Source organism: Elgaria multicarinata, chromosome 4, assembly GCF_023053635.1.
Source record: "Elgaria multicarinata webbii isolate HBS135686 ecotype San Diego chromosome 4, rElgMul1.1.pri, whole genome shotgun sequence".
NCBI lineage: Eukaryota > Metazoa > Chordata > Lepidosauria > Squamata > Anguidae > Elgaria > Elgaria multicarinata.
In genome coordinates, this window is record NC_086174.1 from 52,785,878 (window position 1) to 52,807,461 (window position 21,584).

Genomic DNA, 21,584 nt, shown 5'->3' on the forward strand with positions numbered 1-21,584 from the left:
CACCACCACCCTTATCTGGGCTCTGAAATCAGAACAAGAAGAGCTGTAGGGGGGAAATGCATAGGATGTCATTTACAGGCTGTATTCCATGGACTTCGAAAGGGTAAAGCAGCTCTTTTCTGATTCTTGCTTACTGACACTTCCCTGCACTCATTATACCTTCGCAATTCTGAGTTATCATATGAAGCAGGCTTATATTGATTTGGATCATTGGGACATATAGGGTGTCTTCTGATGGGCATTTTTCATGCAGTCATCATGGTTTGGTCACTGGTTTTCCTGCAGATTTTACACAATGCCCTTGTCATGAATTGTTGTCTCATGTCTCCCCTCCCTTTTACGGATTATTTTGCTATGAGGAAAATGCACTTCCTTTTTTCCAGCATGGCCAGTGCAGTTAAGAGGAGGAGGATTGGAAAAGAGGGGCCAGATCTACACCGAGCAGAATATGACATTTTGAAAACACTTTGAAAACTGTATATGCAGTGTGTCCTGTATATGCAGTAGTGTATATTTGCTACAAGGAGAATTGCTACTACTGCAGCAGTCTAGCCCTGGCAGCAGCTACTGCAGGGTCAGGGCTGGGCCCTTTTGAGCATCTGGGCCTTCAGCAGCTGCCAACCCAGGTCAACATTTGGTGTCAGCTCTGCCTCCTCTACTCTAGGGTGACCATATGGAAGGTTGGACAGGGCTCCTGTATCTTTAACAGTTGTATTGAAAAGGGAATTTCAGCAGGTGTTGTTATGCATGTAGCACCTGGTGAAATTCCCTCTTCATCACAACAGTTAAAGCTGCAGGAGCCCTGCCCTCTTTTATATCTGATTTTATAACTTCTCTTTTTTCTATAGAACTGTTAAAGATGCAGGAGCCCTGTCCTCCTTTCCATATCGTCACCCTACTCTACTCCCTTTTTAGTTTTGAAAGAGTAGACAAAATTATTTAAGACCTGCAGTGTGTCGAATGTTGACCTGCCATATTCTGCATAGCAATGGCGAACAAGACTTTATTTAATATATCATTACAGTACTTATAACTAGAAATGAGGAAGATATTTCTGTAGTATGCTATTTAATTACCTAATTTTATACTTTCTAACCAATATGTGAACTGAAACTCACTTATCCTTCAAAATTTGCACTTCTCTGAATTTTGCAATAAATTTCTCCAATCGCTTATCCTTCCAAATAATGCAAAAATGTGCACATTAGGGAAGCATGCATGCAAAATGTATATATTCACAAAAATAACATTAAAATGCATTATATTAGGGAAATTATTTGCAAAAAATATATTTCACAAAATTGTCTACAAAAGTCATATATTCGGAGAAAGAAGCACAAAAATTGTACAAGTTTTCATGTGAACTTTTTTTAAAAAAAAAAGTTTGGGATGAACCAAATTTAAGATTAGAGAAATTCTCAAAGTTCAGGTGAACTAATTTTAAGATATAAAAAATGAGAAATGAAGAGAAACCAAAATTAAAAGTTTTATCCATACCTATTTGTAATAAATGAGATTCCTATATTCATTTTGGGAAAGGAACAAAACATGAGGATTTGTGTTTCTAACTGTTGTCATGTAGCAAAGTTCTTTTCCACTGTATTTATTCTAGACACATTTCCTTTCTTGCTGGGAATGTTGCTCTGACTTACTAAGCCTGCATACTAAGAACCACTGACATCAATCCAAGTAAACAAGAGGAAGTTTCAGCTAAGCATTGATGCAAATGCTGATGTATCATCTCACACCACTGTCTGAGGTAGGAAAGGGATGTCATTTTATTTCTACATCTACAGATGCATTAGTGGTGAGAAATGTGGTGTGGGATCGACTCTCATGATAGGCCTGACTTTTCTATTCATCATTTAGTTGTAAGAGGAAATGGAACACCATCTGGGACCACAAATGTTTTGGTTTCCTTAAGTTGTCTTTGCTGCTGCTTGGAAGGCCTGCTTCCAGTCCAGCGAGATATAATTGCTGAATAAATGTTCTGGTATTTTTAAACAACAGCTTGAAAGCAGAGTGGGAGGGTATTTAGGCAATTCTGAGTAGGATATAAATGCCAAAATGTACATTTTTAAATTATTTGATTACATTAATATCTCGCTTTTTTTCTCCAAGGTGACTTACAGAAGCCTGCTCCTCTCCATTTTATTCTCACAAAACCCTGTGAGGTAGGTTAGGCTGAGAAGTGCAAAGTCACCTTGAACTTCATGGCAGAGTGGGGACTAGAACCTAGATTTCCTCAGTCCCAGATGAATGCTCTAACCAATACACATCACTGGCTTTCATTGTTAGTATATGACTTTTTCATAGCACATGCTTTCCTACAGATATTGCATTACAAATTCTGGCCTGAGTCCTTTCCTGTAGTCCAGTCTTCCAGGACACATGGATTTTGAGATCACTCAAAGTGATATCCTATGCTAGTGTAACCAGACATAAGTCCTATTAAGTTCAATAGGACTTTTTTTAAAAGTTCAATAGGACTTAACGTAAGAACTTAATAAGAACCATGCTGGATCAAACCAAGGGTCCATCTAACCCTGCACTCTGTTCACACAGTGGCCAGCCAGGAACCCACAACAGCACCTTCCCACCCATATTCCCCATGGTAAATGTGAACTGTAGCCATAACTTATCAGTTCCAGAAAATAACAGGGGATTCGTGTATTCCATTTTTCCTCTGATGAGCTTGGAACAGAATTTTGCCTTGCAACCATGGTGTGAGGTTGGTTCGGTGGTGGGTTGTGACTTGCCTAAGATTTTATTTATTTGTTTATTATATTTTTATACTGCCCAATAGCTATTGATTGATTGATTTTGACTAAGGTCACTGAGCCTCAAAGCCAAGAGTGAATTAAACACCAATTTCTTTGTGTGTGTGTGTGTGTGTGTGTGTGTGTGTGTGTGTTTTAATACTATTTTATTGATTTTCAAGTAAGGACAAATACAATAAACACACAGAGTAAAAGAAAACACTCAACAGCAATAAAAATGTTCCCACAACACCACTATAAAAAGCATGGGTGTTCATACCTCCAATAAGCACTTAGTAAATATAGAAATCTTAAACAAATCTATACTTTCTGGAACAGAAAAAAATGCAGGTTAAGTTAGAACCTCTGACCAGAAGGATTCCTGAGTCATTGGAGGTCTAGGTTCACCAGGATTCATATTAATAAATGAAAAAAAGTCCAACCAGTTTTCCAGAAATGTGTCTGATGTTATTTCCCCTCTTGCTAACCTGCTATGATGAGTCAACTTCTCATTTAAAGCTAGTTTCCAAATCTTATCAAACCAGCGTTGATAGTCAAAACAGGTCTGTCGCTTTTCCAGAAGTGGGCAATTTCCCACCTGGCTGCAACCAGCAAGTAGGTGACCAAGAAATTCATCTCCAGCACTTGAAGTCTGGCACCACATCCCAGCCACTGTGCCACTAAGTCTTTGTTTTCAGCTACCAATTTTCCTTTATAGCTTGCAAGATATTGTGTACTTGTGAGGTACGTTGCAACAGATGCAAAATATGTGAGAATCATATCACATATGATAGGAAAAAAACTTTTAAAAGAAGGGGTTTCCATCAAATAAAAATGGTTACAAGGGGGACCCTAATTCCTTCTCATTTTCAAGGGAACACAAGCAACGCACATGTTGATACTCAGGCTTCTATACCCAAGTACATCAGATTGCTTTATTTTTTTTAAGGTAGCCCTGGCATATACAGTACAAATTTAAGTTCCAAAGCTTTCAGATCAGGTTTTGATAAACTGAAAATCAGGATCCATTAACAGAACAGGCATATCATAGATTGGAACACTGCCATTCACGATGGATTTCTACAACCCCAGGATAGATGGGCAAAGGCTTTTCTGTACCTTCCTAATAACCAGCTGACCATGGTGGGAGGCCAGCATGCAGTGCTGGATCCATGTTTCCCTTCCCCTCAGTAAAATGATCTCTGGTGGGGCTCTTTCCTACATCAGTGACACACCCCAGGTTTACCTGGGGTGGTGGTAGCAATGGCAGGAGGCTTGCAGCCACCATTTTAATTTCCCAGAATGTCCATGAGAAAAGCTAATTCAGGGGCATGGTGAAGAATTAAAACAGTGGCTCCTTCGCCTAAGCTCTCATGTGCTAAGAGCATCTGCGATGGGACCTCCTGGGGCAATAGGTCCCCAGCAGCTGCCCCAGGATGCAGTATGGTGATGCCAATCATTTATTTATTTATTTATTTATTTATTACATTTTTATACCACCCGATAGCCGAAGCTCTCTGGGTGGTTCACAAAAATTAAAACCATAATAAAACAACCAACATGACTACCTTTCACAAAGTCAGGTTCCAATCTCTGCAGACTTATAACTAAGGTTAAGGTCTGTTCCATGTTGAATACTAAAATAACATAGCAATACAGCAGTTATCCTGATCAGTCTTTGGACTTATCACAAGGTGATTAGTCCAATGTATAAAGTATACAGAACCAGAGTGGGATGTTACAAGCTGGCTCTCTTGACTTGTGTCATTGTAATGTATTTTTGATCGCTGCTGTAAATTTTGCATTGGACTTTAACTAGCAAAGCAAAAACAAAAAACTCTGTCTCATATTTATACTCTCACAAGCCAACCATTTTGTTTTGTGTTACTGGAAGCATGCCATGTTTTTCTTTTTGTTGTTACTTTGCAATTCCAAAATAATTTCTCCCTGCCCATAATATAATACTGCTACAAGCATTCGCTCTGTGAACATGAATGGTTACTGATAAGCCAGTTCCCATTTGATGTCATCGAAGCTAATCTTTGCTTTATTATATGCTAGCGCCTCCATATTTTGTGCCTTTTAATTTGCTTATTAAGGTTCTGGCACACATTGCATAAACATAGTCTGCCAGCTCATTGATCTGAGGGCGGCTTGTCGCATATAGATACCTGTGTTTATAAAACACACTGAGAAACGTCAATTTTGATGGCCACAAATCTGTAATACCAAAACCCCCACAAAACAAAAACCCAATTAAATTTTAAAGGGCATATCGGGATGGGTGGGGAGAAAACACCATCTCTCCTTTAAAATACACAGAAATGGCACCTGGGAAGGTATTCCCACTACAGATACTTGATGACCTTAGGATAGCTACAAAGATGTATACCTGACCTCCTCTGATCTCAGAAGCTAAGCAGGGTTAGGATTGCTTAGTAAAAGGGTGGGAGAAATGACCTGAGAATACCAGGTGCAGGGTAGCCACTTATTATTTACCCAAAACAGGAGATGCATCACCAAAAGAGAGGACAAAAGACAACACTGATTTGCATAAAATGTCCACATCCAAATTGATATGCATAGGTACAAATTTAGGGGGGGGAATATTATAGTTTAAATGATAATATAGTATTTCTCACCATAGTGAGGAAGACTACGACCATGTGACCTGTTTGTCTTGGTCATTCTGCTGTTGATAGGCAACTCCAAGACCCTTTAGCTCTTTTTTCTGATGGTTCATTATCTTTAAATCAGACTTGAACCGGGCAGGATCTACACTTGTGCTTTAAAACGTTAAGGAAGGGTTACAATTACTTACTGGGTCACACGACACTACTTTTTAAATGTTTTAGCTTCGTTGTATTTCCCTTCCTTCTTTCATTGTATTTTTTCTTTTGCTACATTTTAAAAGCATTGCACGATGACGTATGTGCCCCCTTACTTCGTTATTGTTTTGTGTCACTGATATTTCAAACATCGATGTTCAGCCAATCGCTCATCCTGGGGGCGTGGATACTTCTTTTCGGCGCCAAAAACAACAGCTTCCTGCATTTCTCCTCATGTTAATAGGGGGGAGGGTGAAGGAAGGAGAACAGGAAGTGGGCAGATCCCTGGAACAAACGACGAAAAGAAACACCTTGCTAAAGCGACACAAGACACAGTGTGTCCTGCTTTAATGATTTACTAACATCAAAGCGAAAGGTAAGTAACGCTTTAATCCCTGAGTGTACCCTGTGACATTTAAAAATTGCCGTAATTGTTACATTTCCAGTAGTAGGAAAAAACATTATAAGCACTAGTGTAGCTCCTGGACAGCCCCAGAATGTCTTCAAGGGCTATCCTCTATTTGTCCTCTGGCAGCCCTTCAAATAGAAGACTGTCCTCTGTAAAAGAAAACATGGCACCCTATTCTGTAGTCCACCTTGTCTCCTTTCCCCTCCATTCACCATTTTTCTCACACTTCCTAAGACTAAACTCAACAAGAAGCAGGTCTGACACCCTTTCCCTTCACCATGTATTTCTATTTGTTGAAACCCTCACAACCAAACAGACAGAATATAACAGTTATTTTTGGCATTTGCCTTCCCGTCTCTCAACCTAGGTCTTGCCCCTAATGTGAACTTGACGGAGTTCAGCCTCATTGCTGTAGGGCCTCATGGTATGAACTTCTCCAATTAAAACCTAGAACTTGGCACCATACTGTGCTCAGTGGCTATGATGGGGGTTTTCAGGGCAGACTAGACGTACCTATGAATCAAAAATAACAGCAGGTTACAAATGCCTTCATGTGACCTGTAAATAAGTAAATTTAATCTTCTTTTAATATGCAAGAGAGGTAGAAAACAGTCTTAAATATCATCATAGACTGTAAGTGTAGTAGGGATGTGCTCCGCTCCGATTAGAAGCGGAGAATCAGAAGCGAATTGGCCTGCTCCGCCTTGCCCAGAGGCGGAGTAGAAGCGGACCGGGGACCCGTAGAAGCATGGCGAAGAGAAGCGCCCATACGCGGAGCGCTTCTCTTTTCGCGGACCGATCCGATCACCATTTTGAAAAATTTTGCCCATAGGATTGCATTGCGGAGAAGAATAGGGGATAACTGTGTTGTTTTTTAAGCTATCTTTCTGAAACTTCTTGTGCTTAGAGAGTCGTAGCTGGGGGTCATTTTGAGCCTACTCTCAGCTCTTTGTGTGCTGCGGTTCGTGTGCTAGAATTTTTTGAAAAATCGGGTAAAACAGTGAGAAAATGTACCTTTTTCGAAGGGCTGAGGGGCAGAGTCAACTCCCGGTCATGATCACATGATCCCAAAGTTGGAGGAGGGGATAGGCAAAATGGGTAACTTGAGATTCTGGGAACTTCTCTTTCTTAGTCTGAACAGACTTTTCCCAGTGTTTTTTAAAACAGTAGCCCCACCAAATGCACAAACACAACCTGAAATCATATACTAAGCCAATAATAAGAGATAGAAAACACAGCACTGCTACCCACCCTAACTTTGGGGAACAACTGAATAGATGTGGTGCAAGGGGATGAGCTCCCCTAGGGCATGTGGACGTGCCCAGTGCACTCTCCTGACATTATTATTATTATTATTATTATTATTATTATTATTATTATTGTTATTTATATAGCACCATTAATGTACATGGTGCTGTACAGAGTAAAACAATAAATAGCAAGACCCTGCCGCACAGGCTTACATTCTAATAAAATCATAATAAAGCAATAAGGAGGGGAAGGGAATGCACCAAACAGGTAGAATAAGATCATCAGAGTCCTCCAAAAGTAAATCACTGGAGAGAATGCCTATCATGAGTTGAAGTGAGTGTTTGCTTCTTAAAGACTGGCACCTAGACAGGACCAGTCAAATTGGTAGATGATTCCCCCTCCCCTTGGGCACATCCACTCCCCTCTTACTGGTAAAAGACAGATATAGCCTTTTTTAAAAAAATTCTTCTTGTTGTTTATTCAGCAACATTGCTGCTTTTAATTCCACCCCTCCTTTATTTATTTATTTATTTATTTATTCCATTTTATATGCATTACTGGCTTTGACACTATCCTTGGCTCACTTCCTTGTGCCCCCAGAAATGTCTGCTGCCTGCCTGCCTTCCCTCCCTCCTCCCCTGCCCACCTTGCAGGGATGGTTTTTGTGTGTCTTGCTTTGACTCAGGGGAGAAGTCCTTCCTGTGCTCAAGTTCCAAAACAATTTTTCAAGTGTGGAAGAAGATTCATATTTAGGTTTATCTCTACTCCCCAATTCATGGCATGTTGGAATTTCCTTTGAAATGGGCCCATTGAGCTGTCTGCATATACTGGGGTGTCCGACTTTCATAAATTCCCCAAAAATCCGGGGATGATGGGATTGGCTTGAAACTTGGCATCCATGTGAACACATGGATAAAATCTCATGGGACCGAAGGTGAGGTTTCTGACGTGCAAATTGACGTAGTTGTAGCATGGGACTTGATTTGGGTTGAGTTAAAAGGTTAGAGCCCCACCAAAAATCAGAGGATGATGGGATTGGCTTGAGGCTTGCCATGAATGTGGCTCTAGATGGCATCTGGGGGGGGTGCCCGCTTCAGTTTTTTTATCTGTCAAAACGCCGGAGAACAGCCCATGTCTGCAAATGGGGTGTCTGATTTTCATGAATTCCCCAAAAATCCGGGGATGATGGGATTGGCTTGAAACTTGGCATCCATGTGGACACATGGGTAAGCTGTCATGGGACCGAAGGTGAGGTTTCTGACATGCAAATTGACATAGTCGTAAAATGGGATTTGATTTGGGGTGAGTTAAAAGGTTAGAGCCCCGCCAAAAATCAGGGGATGATGGGATTGCCTTGAGTCTTGGCATGTATGTGTATCCTTGGATAAGCTATCATGGTGCTGAGTTTGAGGTTTCTAACATGCAAATTGACGGAGCTATCGAAAGGGGTGTGAATGGGGTGCCCGATTTTCAAAAATTCCCCTAACATCAGGGGATGATGGGATTGGCTTGAAACTTGGTGTCCATGTGGACACATGGATTAGCTGTCATGGTACCAAAGGTGAGGTTTCCAACATGCAAATTGACGTAGTTGTAAAATGGGACTTGATTTGGGGTGAGTTAAAAGGTTAGAGCCCCGCCAAAAATCAGGGGCTGATGGGATTGCCTTGAGTCTTAGCGTGCATGTGTATCCCTGGATAAGCTATCATGGTGCCGAGTTTGAGGTTTCTAACGTGCAAATTGATGGAGCTATCGAAAGGGGTGTGAATGGGGTGCCTGATTTTCAAAAATTCCCCAAAAATCAGGGGATGATGGGATTGGCTTGAAACTTGGTGTGCATGTGTATAACTCCATGAGGTGTCATGGTGCCAAACTTGAGGTTTCTAACTTTAACAGAAAAAAAGTTGTATACTTTTTTAGCTTTCAATGCAAGCCTATGGGGGGGAAACGGAGCTCCGATCCGGATCTGGAGCTCCGCAGCGGAGCAGAGCGGACATAGGCGGAGCGGAGGCGGAGCGAAGCAGCCCGATCTGCAAATCGCAGATCTGGAAGAGAAACGGAGTGGGGGGTCCATGCACACCCCTAAAGTGTAGTTCTCAATGGAAGATGGGGGGGTATCAATAGATGAATGATTTCAAAGCTCAATAACAAGCCAAATCCAGCTCTGTTGCATTGCCAATGACCTCAACTGGTAGTGTAACAGCGGTTCTCTCTCTCCCCCAACTTGTTAGGATCCCCCCAAAGTTTCTGCCCCATATATTTCTTACGTGGTAGTGGCTGCCACTGCTATAGCAGGGTGAGAAATGTCTGTGTCTAGTGAATGGGGAGCTCCCCGGGAGCTCACCTTGCACACTCACCTAGTGCTGCCCAGCTGGTCCAGTGAGAGCTCTGCATTGCATGCATCCAAGGCCTCTGGAAAGTGTGCAATCCCCCCTGGCACACCAATAGCGTGGCAGTGGAATTGCACACTTTCTGGAGGCCTTGAACATGAACTTTCCCTTCTCCCCCCCCCCAACACCCATCCAGGCCTGGAAGTGCCTCTTAACACTTCCATTAAGAAGTCATTTTGGCCACAAGGGGTGAGGGAGGTGGAGCGGCATGAGAGAGTGAACTTTCTGGGGCCCCAGATGGTGCGCAAATTCCTCCAGCCAGAAATTCCTCTGGAAAGTGTGCAAATTCCTCCACGCCTGGAAAGCACACTTTCCAACTCCCCACACATCCATCAGTGCCTGAAAGGGCCTCTTAACTCTTGTGTTAAGAGGCTCTTTCAGGCCCCAATGGGCACGGGGGGGGGGGAGAGAAAGCCTTAGGGACTTTAAGACACACACCCCCATCAGTAGGGTGAGGAGAACTAATGCAATTTCCCCAAGGCTAAGGAAATTACACATTTTCCCCCATGCCCAACTGGACATGTGCCCCATTGTCAACAAAGGAACCATGGGTCGGAAGTTTGCTGGGCGAGCTTGCAGGGGCCCGAGAGGGCTGAGCACAGGGCATCCGGTGAGCTTGCAGGCACCCAGCAGAATTTCAGCCCATCCCTATCTGTGCCTTTCTTCCCTCCTTCATGCCACCTCGATTTTAATTATAGCAGAGACTCAACAGCCAGCAGTTCTGGGAAAGTTATATTCCCCAATACTCTCAAGTATAGCTGTCATAAAAGTATCTATGGAGAGAGAACCTTGCCGGTTGTAGCAGCAGGGTAAATAGGTAAGTGAGTGAGTTGAAGAGTGTCTTGGAGGTAGGAGTTTTTCTCTAGTTCAAATTAAAATATAAATCAGCAAAGCATTTGGGGTGTCATAATGCTTGGCTCATTTTAAGGCAAGCAATATGAGTCAATGAAGTTCATATTTTTGAGCCCAGAATGAAGAAGAGGGACGTCATTAGAGAAGAAGAGGGGCCTAGCTAGTCCAGCATTCTGTTTATCATCAGATATCCATGGGTGTTACAAGACTCAGCAATTTCTCTAAGGGCATGGCTACACCTATGGGTGTAGAGGGCCAGAGAGTGGGGTGATCCTGGACTTACCTACTTCCGGGATCATCACCCTCTGTCTACACCTGGTGTGCGATGTCCCAGGAAGACAGAGGACATCACACCCGCCATTTTGTTTATGTTTTATTTAAAAAGAGCACAGGAGCGCGCCTGCACAAAGGTAAGGTTTTTTTTAAAATAGAAAAAATAGTCCCACTAACCCCACCCCATCACGGGACGAAAACGGGATGCCCAGCCACACGTCCCACGGTATTGGGATCATCCCAGGGCCACAGGAAAAGTCAGGATAGAAGGGTAGGGTGATATCCCAGGGAAAGGGAGGGATCATCCCTCCATGCTCCCAGGATCCCCTGTGCATCATGTGGACACACAGGGATAATCCCGGGGTGATCCCCAAGATATCGGCCCATCTAGCCATGCCCTAACCATTACCAATCATCAAGAACAATATTGAAGTGTAGCAATTGTAAGCATGTACTTTATTTTCTTTTGAAAAGTTAACTTTTACTGGGAGGCTACTTCAGGGCAAGCTGCCAGTATCTCGGTTTTCAGTTACTGGAGTGTAATTTGTCACTAAGAACACAGAACATAAACACACGAGACAGTAATTTGTCATCAAAACAGCCATAGACATTCTTACTAACTGGAATTCATCTATTGATCCAATTATATGTTGTAGGCCCCTTTACTAATAGCGAGTGGAATCAAGACAATTTCCAAGGTTCTTCTAGTGCAAGAAAGGAACAGCCCTGCTCCAATGACATGGAACTTAATTCAAACTTCCACACAGTTGAAGTTTAGCAGGTGAATAATGAGTGTCAGGTCCATGTTTGGGATTTGGTATGGTGCTGTCAATGGGTCCCCTTAAACACCACCGAAGCATGCCTACCTCAAACACAATCTCAGCAAGTAAGCAGGGTCAGCAGCAGTTCCTTCACCACCTCATCCTTGTCACTAGTTCCCCTCCGTTCCTCTAGCCTCCTCTGTCTACATATTCACCCAGACCATGTTCTTCCTCCCCTCCCTCACCTGTTGGTCATGGACCAGCCCATTGCACAGTCCTACTTGAAGTGGTACAAGGACAGCGCTCCACTTCCAATGGTAGGGTCAATGGGTAATCGAAAGTCTGTCACTGGAAAATCTGGTTCTTCTTTTACTTGACAGAGTTCCACAGCATGTACTACTTGCTTTGCATTTGTGAGCCAAGCTGTAGGCTTTCCCTGATCTCCGGGAACTTTTTGGGGACATTTCCCCACATTTTCTGCTACTTGCGCAAATTTCTGAGCAATTTGCACAAATTACAGCTGAATTTGTGCAAATTCAGCAAATTTAACCCAGGAAAGCCAGGGGCAAGGCCCTACCTGACTCCCTCCCACACACACCCTCCCCTTCCTTTTCCCCTCAAATCCAGAACCATTGCCGCCACTGGGACTTACCTTCATGTGCATCTACTTCCCTGAGAGCTGAGCTGCAATTTAAAGGTAATATCACAGGGGCTGTCTGCTTTGGCATTGGGGCACCTCGGGCTGACCCAGTACCACCTCGGATTCAGGCCGAGGCAGCCCGAATTGGCCCGCTTCAGCTCAGATTTGGAGACTCAGGCTGAGGCGGTACATAGCCCTGGTACGTGTGTTCTTATAAAATTAAATTTTATAAGATTTAAGCAAGACATGCAAAAAGAAAAAAGAAATAAACCAAAGTAATTACATAACAGAAAGTGTTAATAGCAAAACACCATCCAACAATCACATAATACTACACATTTTTTCAATCAAACAGTAGCAAAGATATAAAAAAGAAAAAAGAAACACCTAACAGATTAATTTCCTTCCTTGAAGAAAATCCCTGTGGATAAAATGTGCATTAAACTCATCTTCATTTTGCTTTCAAATAATACTGTTTTTTTCTGTACTGGCAAATTGAAGTTTTCTAGAAATGGAAATTATATGTGAAACTATTGCATTTCAAGTAACTTTATCTACATTACCTCTTGGGTTGTTATCTGCCTTTCATGATAAAATATAGATTATAGCCTATAAATGGGGGAGTTTATAAGGACATGGTCCCATGCTCACGTGTGAGAGAAGTTCACAGCTGTCAAAATCCAAGTGTATGGAAAAGACAGGCCCAGGCCCACCTGTGTCAACAAACGGCCATTCATGTTGCCTCATTTGATATCTCTTCCTGTTCATAGATGATTGCCAAGCTCTACCACATAGTTGCTCTAAGCACACCAACCTAACCATTAGGAGAAGCTGCTTCACCAGTACTATATCCCTCAACAATCTACTTTTAAATATTAAACCTGAAATTATTCATCATTTCCCCATAGATAAACAGGTATAACATAGTAAGCCTCACACATAGGTGCCTTCCAGTGAAAAAGAGGCAACAATTTTGCATGTGCAGAAATTGTTTTCCCTCATGGGGAAGCATTCAATTGCAGTCCCCCCCACCCCCCAGTAGCAGTAGAAAGTGGTACAGTCTGGGTACAGCTGTACCATCGTTTCTGCTGTTTGTATGAACTAAAAACTGATCATCCTGTTTGTACATAGTTCTTCACTTCTTCTCCACTGGGAATAGATTCACCTGCACAAAGAAAAAAGGAGGCAAAGTAATGACTTTTTACTTCAGAAAGAATCCAATTGTCAAAGCAGCTGGCCTAGATCTCACAATAAGTTTCGTTTTGTGAAGGTGGTCATTTATTTTGTATCCAAGTTTGACTGTCCCTTTGTGCTAGCAAGTTCCTATTGGTTTGGTTTTGTTTTTAAATCTATATCCAATGCAATAATTTGACAATATAATCAGTGGCTAGTATCATTTTTAAATCTAAACAGAGTTTATGTTTTAGTTTCGGGGGGAAGGGAGGGCAAGGAAATTCCTTTTAAATCCCAAGCATGTTTAATTAAAATACGGTAATTATTGTAGGCTAAATTTGAACAGACAATACAGTTGCAGCAATTATCTGCAATTATGCAGCTCCAATCACAGAATAATAGAGGTTTCGATGTCACTAAGCACAATAAGGATAATTAACCTTTCCATTATGCTGATGGGCATGTAATTAACAACTCCCCCCCCCCAAAAAAAATATTCACAGAGCTATAACTGCCACACTTTAATGAAAGGGTAGTTATGAATGAACAAGGTAAGCTGCAGGATCGAAGAAAGCACATCATCCAGGAATTCCAGAGTCACCCTTAAATTGTAGCATGACCGTCTGACCAGAGTCCAGATCTGAGCAGATGGTCATGCTTAGGGTGACCATATGTGAAGGAGGACAGGGCTCCTGTATCTTTAACAGTAGTATAGACAAGGAAATTTCAGCAGGTGTCATTTGTATATATGGAGAACCTGGTGAAATTCCTTCTTCATCACAACAGTTAAAGCTGCAGGAGCTATACTAGAGCGACCAGATTTAAAAGAGGGCAGGGCACCTGCAGCTTTAACTGCTGTGACGAAGAGGAAATTTCACCAGGTTCTCCATATATACAAATGACACCTGCTGAAATTCCTTTTTCAATACAACTGTTAAAGATACAGGAGCCCTGTCCTCCTTTTCCTATGGTCACCCTAGTCATGCTACAATTTAAGGGTGACTCACACTGCAGATATGGCCTAGTCAATTCGTTAATGCCTTTGCGGCTTTGATGGAGGTGGGACTTAGTGGTTCACATTGGCCAGTGGAAAGCACATATGTCAGCTACAGTCTTGAGTTTCATGTCTTCGACATGGGAAAGGTTTGGATTTCTGTTCTCTTTACATCTCCGCTATATCTCAGTCTCTGTGTATAAACTTTTGTAAACTGCCCAGAGAGCTTCAGCTATGGGGCCAAAATATGAAGAACCCAAGCATACTGCAACTCAAGGGCACAATTAGGGAAGAGTGATGCCCCTCACACCCATCCCGCATGACCATTCACCGGACCCCCCGCCTATTACCTGACTTTGTTCAGCATGCGGGGCAAGCCACCGGATGGTCTACAAGTGCTCAATGAGCACAGTGCAGCATCCTCCCAGCCCACAAGCCATCACTTTTACACAATGTGGGAGGGGACACTGCATGTTGTACCATAAAGGCTGCTAGGACAGAGTGAGCCCACACCATGAAATGTACGGAGGAATTGGTGGGCATTTATCAAAATCTAATGCATTAAATCAACTACATGGTAAGTGAATGATGCCATTTTTAAATCTAAACAGAGTTTATGGCCTAATCAATACCAAACAGGAAATTGCAATATGAAACTGGTATTAAGAGTGGTATATAAGAGGCAGGAGCCACACCAAGCAAAATATAGTACTATGGAAGTGTTATGAATGCTGTATATGGAATGTGTCATTTGGCCCCAACAGTTATCAGTGCACTTCAATACTGCTATAAAGCAATAGTGTGGCTCCTGCCTTTTATATACCACTTTCATACCATGTTCATAGTGCAATAACCTGCTTGGTGTAGATTAGGACTATGTTACATTACTGGGGGAGGGGGTAAAGGAAATTACTTTTAAATCCCAAACATGCATAATGAAAATATGGCTCAGCTATTTATGTAAATTGCCATTTGTGTAAAATAGTGGCCGTAAAGTGGTGGTTTGCAGACAAGCTGGGATCTCTGCATTTTCCCGACTTGGTACATGACAGGTCAGGCAAGCATGGAGATCCATGGACTGGTGTCCAGGGGGGATGAGCAGGTAAAAAGATCACCAAGTTCAAGCCCCAACTATATATCCTCTGACATCCTTAGGCACAATCCTATGGGACACGTTCCAGATAGACAGAGGGTTTCTAATGTTTTCTTCAAAACAAGGGCTTTTTTTCACACAGTTCAAACAGTCTTTTCATTAGGGATGGACACATTTGTCTATTTCTCTTTCTCCCACATCCATTTCTTAAAAATCTCAAGTACTTTCCATCCTGTTTGTGAAAAAAAATACGGATTATGGGAAATTCTTATAAAAAAGCAGCTAAAACAAAATTTCACCCATTAAATTAAATAAGTACAGCTACCCCCAGCACAGAGCAGACCATGTTGTACCTGCCTGCCATGTAGATGATGATGATGATGATTTATATAGTGTTTTGTTACAAAGCACCGTACATGAAATAAAATAGGTCAGCAGTTTACCAAAATGCAATAAATACAATCATTCTGATAAAAGACCTTAACTGGATTTAAACAAATATAACAAAATGAAACAAAACCTTACAATAAAACCTCTATAAAATGTGTAGTGGCCACCACAAGGACCATGAGCATGGTCTACCTCAGGAACTACCAGCCAACCCCCTGTTGTAGATGAGGAGCCTGTCAGAAAAAGAGGTGGCAAACCTAACTCAGCACCTCAAATAGGGATTCAAATCCAGACTTCGAAAAGCCAAGCCCTCAAAGTGCTCTGCCTGGATGGATCTGTCAGTATGGCTTTCTCTTGCCATCCAGGTTATGAAGAAATTTACAAATTTTGGTAAGTTCTTGTCCAAAAACCAAACCAATCAAAATTCTCCTCCATCCCTACTTTTTCATGATATGTTGTTGTTGTTTATTCGTTCAGTCGTTTCCGACTCTTCATGACTTCATGGACCAGCCCACACCAGAGCTTTCTGTCGGCTGTCGCCACCCCCAGCTTCCCCAAGGTCAAGTCTGTCACCTCCAGAATATCATCCATCCATCTTGCCCTTGGTTGGCCCCTCTTCCTTTTGCCTTCCACTTTCCCTAGCATCAGCCTCTTCTCCAGGGTATCCTGTCTTCTCATTATGTGGCTAAAGTACTTCAGTTTTGCCTTTAATACCATTCCCTCAAGTGAGCAGTCTGGCTTTATTTCCTGGAGTATGGACTGGCTTGATCTTCTTGCAGTCCAAGGCACTCTCAGAATTTTCCTCCAACACCACAGTTCAAAAGCATCTATCTTCCTTCGCTCAGCTTTCCTTATGGTCCAGCTCTCGCAGCCATAGGTTACTACGGGGAATACCATTGCTTTAACTATGCGGACCTTTGTTGTCAGTGTGGTGTCTCTGCTCTTAACTATTTTATCAAGATTTGTCATTGCTCTCCTCCCAAGAAGTAAACGTCTTCTGATTTCCTGGCTGTAGTCAGCATCTGCAGTAATCTTTGCGCCCAGAAATACAAAGTCTGTCACTGCCTCCATGTTTTCTCCCTCTATTTGCCAGTTATCAATCAAGCTGGTTGCCATAATCTTGGTTTTTTTGAGGTTTAACTGCAACCCAGCTTTTGCACTTTCTTCTTTCACCTTTGTCATAAGGCTCCTCAGCTCCTCCTCACTTTCAGCCATCAAAGTGGTGTCATCTGCATATCTGAGATTGTTAATGTTTCTTCCTGCGATTTTAACTCCAGCCTTGGATTCGTCAAGCCCAGCACATCGCATGATGTGTTCTGCATGCAAGTTGAATAGGTAAGGTGAGAGTATACAACCCTGCCGTACTCCTTTCCCAATCTTAAACCAGCCCGTTGTTCCGTGGTCTGTTCTTACCGTTGCTACTTGTTCGTTATACAGATTCCTCAGGAGGCAGACAAGATGACTTGGTATCCCCATACCACCAAGAACTTGCCACAGTTTGTTATGATCCACACAGTCAAAGGCTTTAGAATAGTCGATAAAACAGAAATAGATGTTTTTCTGGAACTCCCTGGCTTTCTCCATTATCCATCGGATATTGGCAATTTGGTCTCTAGTTCCTCTGCCTTTTCTAAACCCAGCTTGTACATCTGGCAATTCTCGCTCCATGAATTGCTGGAGTCTACCTTGCAGGATCTTGAGCATTACCTTGCTGGCATGTGAAATAAGTGCCACTGTACGATAGTTTGAACATTCTTTAGTGTTTCCCTTTTTTGGTATGGGGATATAAGTTTATTTTTTCCAGTCTGATGGCCATTCTTGTGTTTTCCAGATTTGCTGGCATATGGCATGCATCACCTTGACAGCATCATCTTGCAATATTTTAAACAGTTCAACTGGGATACCGTTGTCTCCTGCTGCCTTGTTATTAGCAATGCTTCTTAAGGCCCATTCGACCTCACTTTTCAGGATGTCTGGCTCTAACTCACTGACCACACCATCTGAGCTATCCCTGATTTTATTATCCTTCCTATACAGATCTTCCGTATATTCTTGCCACCTTTTCTTGATCTCTTCTGTTTCTGTTAGGTCCTTGCCATCTTTGTTTTTGATCATACCCATTTTTGCCTGGAATTTACCTCCGATGTTTCTAATTTTCTGGAAGAGGTCTCTTGTCATTCCTATTCTATTGTCTTCTTCCACTTCCGCACATTGCTTGTTTAAAAATAATTCCTTATCTCTTCTGGCTAACCTCTGGAATTTTGCATTTAATTGGGCATATCTCCCCCTATCACTGTTGCCTTTTGCTTTCCTTCTTTCTTGGGCTACTTCCAGTGTCTCAGCAGACAGCCATCTTGCCTTCTTGGTTTTCTTTTTCTTTGGGACGTTTTTTGTTGCCACCTCTTGGACAATGTTGCGAACTTCTGTCCATAGTTCTTCCGGGACCCTATCTACTAAATCTAGTCCCTTAAATCTGTTCTTCACTTCCACTGCATATTCATTAGGAATATTAGTGAGCTCATATCGAACTGATCTGTGGGTCTTCCCTATTCTCTTTAGTTTGATTCTAAATTGTGCAATAAGAAGTTCGTGATCTGAACTACAGTCAGCTCCAGGTCTTGTTTTTACTGTCTGTATAGATGTCCGCCACCTTTGGCTGCAAAGGATGTAGTCAATCTGATTTCGGTGTCGGCTATCTGGTGAAGTCCATGTATAAAGCCGTCTTTTTGGTTGTTGGAAGAGAGTGTTTGTTATGCACAGTGAGTTGTCCTGGCAGAATTCTATCAGCCTATGTCCCGCTTCATTTTGTTCTCCTAGACCATGCTTACCTGTAATTCCAGATGTCAGTTAACTGCCCACCTTAGCGTTCCAGTCTCCTGTAACGAAAATAACATCTCTTTTTGGTGTATTATCCAGTAGGTGCTGCAGATCCTCATAGAACTGACCTACTTCTGCTTCTTCAGCATCTGTGGTTGGGGCATATATTTGGATCACTGTGATGTTAAATGGCTTACCCTGAATTCGAATTGAGATCATTCTATTGTTTTTTGGATTGTATCCAAGCACTGCTTTAGCCACTTTATTATTAATTATGAAGGCTACTCCGTTTCTTCTGTGATCCTCTTGTCCACAGTAGTAGATCTGGTGGTGATCTGATGTGAAGTGGCCCATTCCGGTCCATTTCAGTTCGCTGACACCCAATATATCTATATTTAATCTTGACATCTCGCCAATAACCACGTCCAATTTGCCCTGGCTCATAGATCTTACATTCCAGGTTCCTATGGTGTGTTGACCTTTAGAACATCGGATTCGTCGTTCACCACCATCACCGTCGGCCGCTAGCCGTCCTTTCAGCTTTGAGCTAGCTGCATCATCACATCTGGGGCTAGTTGAACTTATCCTCTGTTCCTCTCCAGTAGCATTTTGACCATCTTCCGACCTGGGGGTCCCATCTTCCGATGGTATACCGACATATCTCTGGTTGTACTGATCCATTTAGTTTTCATGGCAAGAGTACTGGGGTGGGTTGCCATTACCTTCCCCAGGGATCGTATTTAGTCTGACTTCTCTGCCATGACCTTCCCGTCTTGGGTGTCCCTTCACGGTTTAGCTCATGGCATCCTTGAGGTGCTCAAGCTCCAGCACCACGGCAAGGTAACGATCTCCTTTGCTGGAGTTTCATGATATGGCCTTATGCATATAATCAAATGGGGATTCCATACATAATGTCCCTCATTACAACTGCAACTTCCAGGTGGCTATTTCCACAATCACAGCAGCACTTTGTAGGCCATTTCTGGCCTCACACTACATCTATGTCTCAGGATGCTTGGGCCTAGACACCAAATGCTCCACAAAATTGCTAAGGACAAGCTGGGATATATCACCCAGAGGAGTTTTGGACTGTATGAAATAGCACTATCTTTCATTGCCTCTGGACCAGAGCACACATTAACATTTGACATGGAGAAGCCACTAACATGGCCTCCCCATGGTGAGTGAGGCCCAGGTAGAATTACTTATTATCACATAGATAACGCTCATGCAAAAGCAGTTTGGTACTTTGCTCCAATAACTTTCAGTGACAGCTCAAGGAAGTGACAGCATTTTAGACAACTCTGGTTTCTTTGTCACTCATTCATGCTTTTCTAATGTCTTTCCAGGTTCTAATATTGGATTGCTTCTACTTTACTGCATCAGTTATTGCTCGTGCACTTTTCTCTGAAAATAAATGGTTATTTCCCGCCTTTGGCTTTCTGAATGGTATTACTGAAAGGTTGTGAATTACCTCTCTGATTCGTTTGACCATTTCCACCATCACATTACCATTTGTCTTCCATGTTTGTATAGCAAAAGACAATGCCATCAGGTAGCACTGCCTCTTTTATTCCTTCTACTGTACTTAATTCTGGATTTTGAATGCTTCCCCTTTATGAAGCAAATTCTATTACGATAACTCTGTGGAATCTGTCACACTAGCGAACAGTTTTGTATTTACAGCAGTTAGCACTGATACCTATTCTAAGTGAATTGCATCGTTGCCTTTCTCTATTAATACTTCTTGATATCCGTCTGCTCCCCTGGGCTTGTAGCGCAGAGTCCATTTATGGAACAAAGTGTACACTCTATGGCCTAGTTCCATGAACCACACCAAACAACAAAAGCCTGCCCAGTGAAAAATGCAACAACAGGGAGCCCTAGAGGCCCTGTCTGGCACTGCACTCCAATGATTAAGCAACAAATGCAGATAACAGGCCCTCGGTTTCTTGCTTACACCTCTGGTCCAGGTTGTTGTGTTGTAATATTCATCCATATATAATATATTCTGCTTGAGCAGTTCAAAAGGCATACAGAACTTTTCTCCCATTATTGTATTTTTCTGTGAATTAGACGGTTTCCTTGAGGCAGTAATATTAATGGTCTAGGAAGACAGGAGGCATACTGCAGCAAAAAAAATCAAATCAGGATAGAGCCATCATTTTCCCAAACGGCATGCTGAGCACACTGACATGCCGTGGGAGAAGTTCTCATGTCTTGCGAGGAACAAATGAAAGGTTTCAGTGATCTCACAACAGAGGAGCTCCTCACAGCCTCGCTGCATTTTATTTCTTTCAGTCTCCATGGAAGGCAGGTAATCCTGCTGTTTCTGTCAGGGCTAGGGAAGGAGAGCTGGCCCAAGATCTGTTGCTGCCTGAGGCAAAAGACAAGATGGTCTCTTCCCATTCCATGTACAGAAGCCAACCAGACTGGCAGCTGAATCTTACTTCTACATTGGTGTCCTGCCTACACCTCATGCAGCAAGCTAGCTTACAGAGTTTGCAGCTGTTCCTTGCCATAGGGCTGACCTAAGGTCAGCAGTTGGAGGTGAGCCAGGGACCAGAAACCATGGGACAAGCCAGATGTTAGGACTGAAGAGTAAGACAGGACCAAAAGAAGAACCAGGAGACAGGGTTGTGGAGCAAGCCACACTAGGACCAGAGAATAGCCAAGGATACAGGAATACACCAAAGCTTAGGAAGACATAAGAACACAAGAAGAGTGATGCTGGAACAGAGCAAGGGTCCATTTTGTCCAGTACTCTGTTCACACAGTGACCACCCAGCTGCCCACGGGAAACCCACAAGCAGGACATGAGTGCAACAGTACCCTCCCACCCATATTCCCCAGCAACTGGTATACATAGGCATGCTGCCTCTGATACTGGAGGTAGTGCATAGCCATCAAGATAAGTAGCCACTACTACCCTTCTCCTCCAGGAATGACTCCAA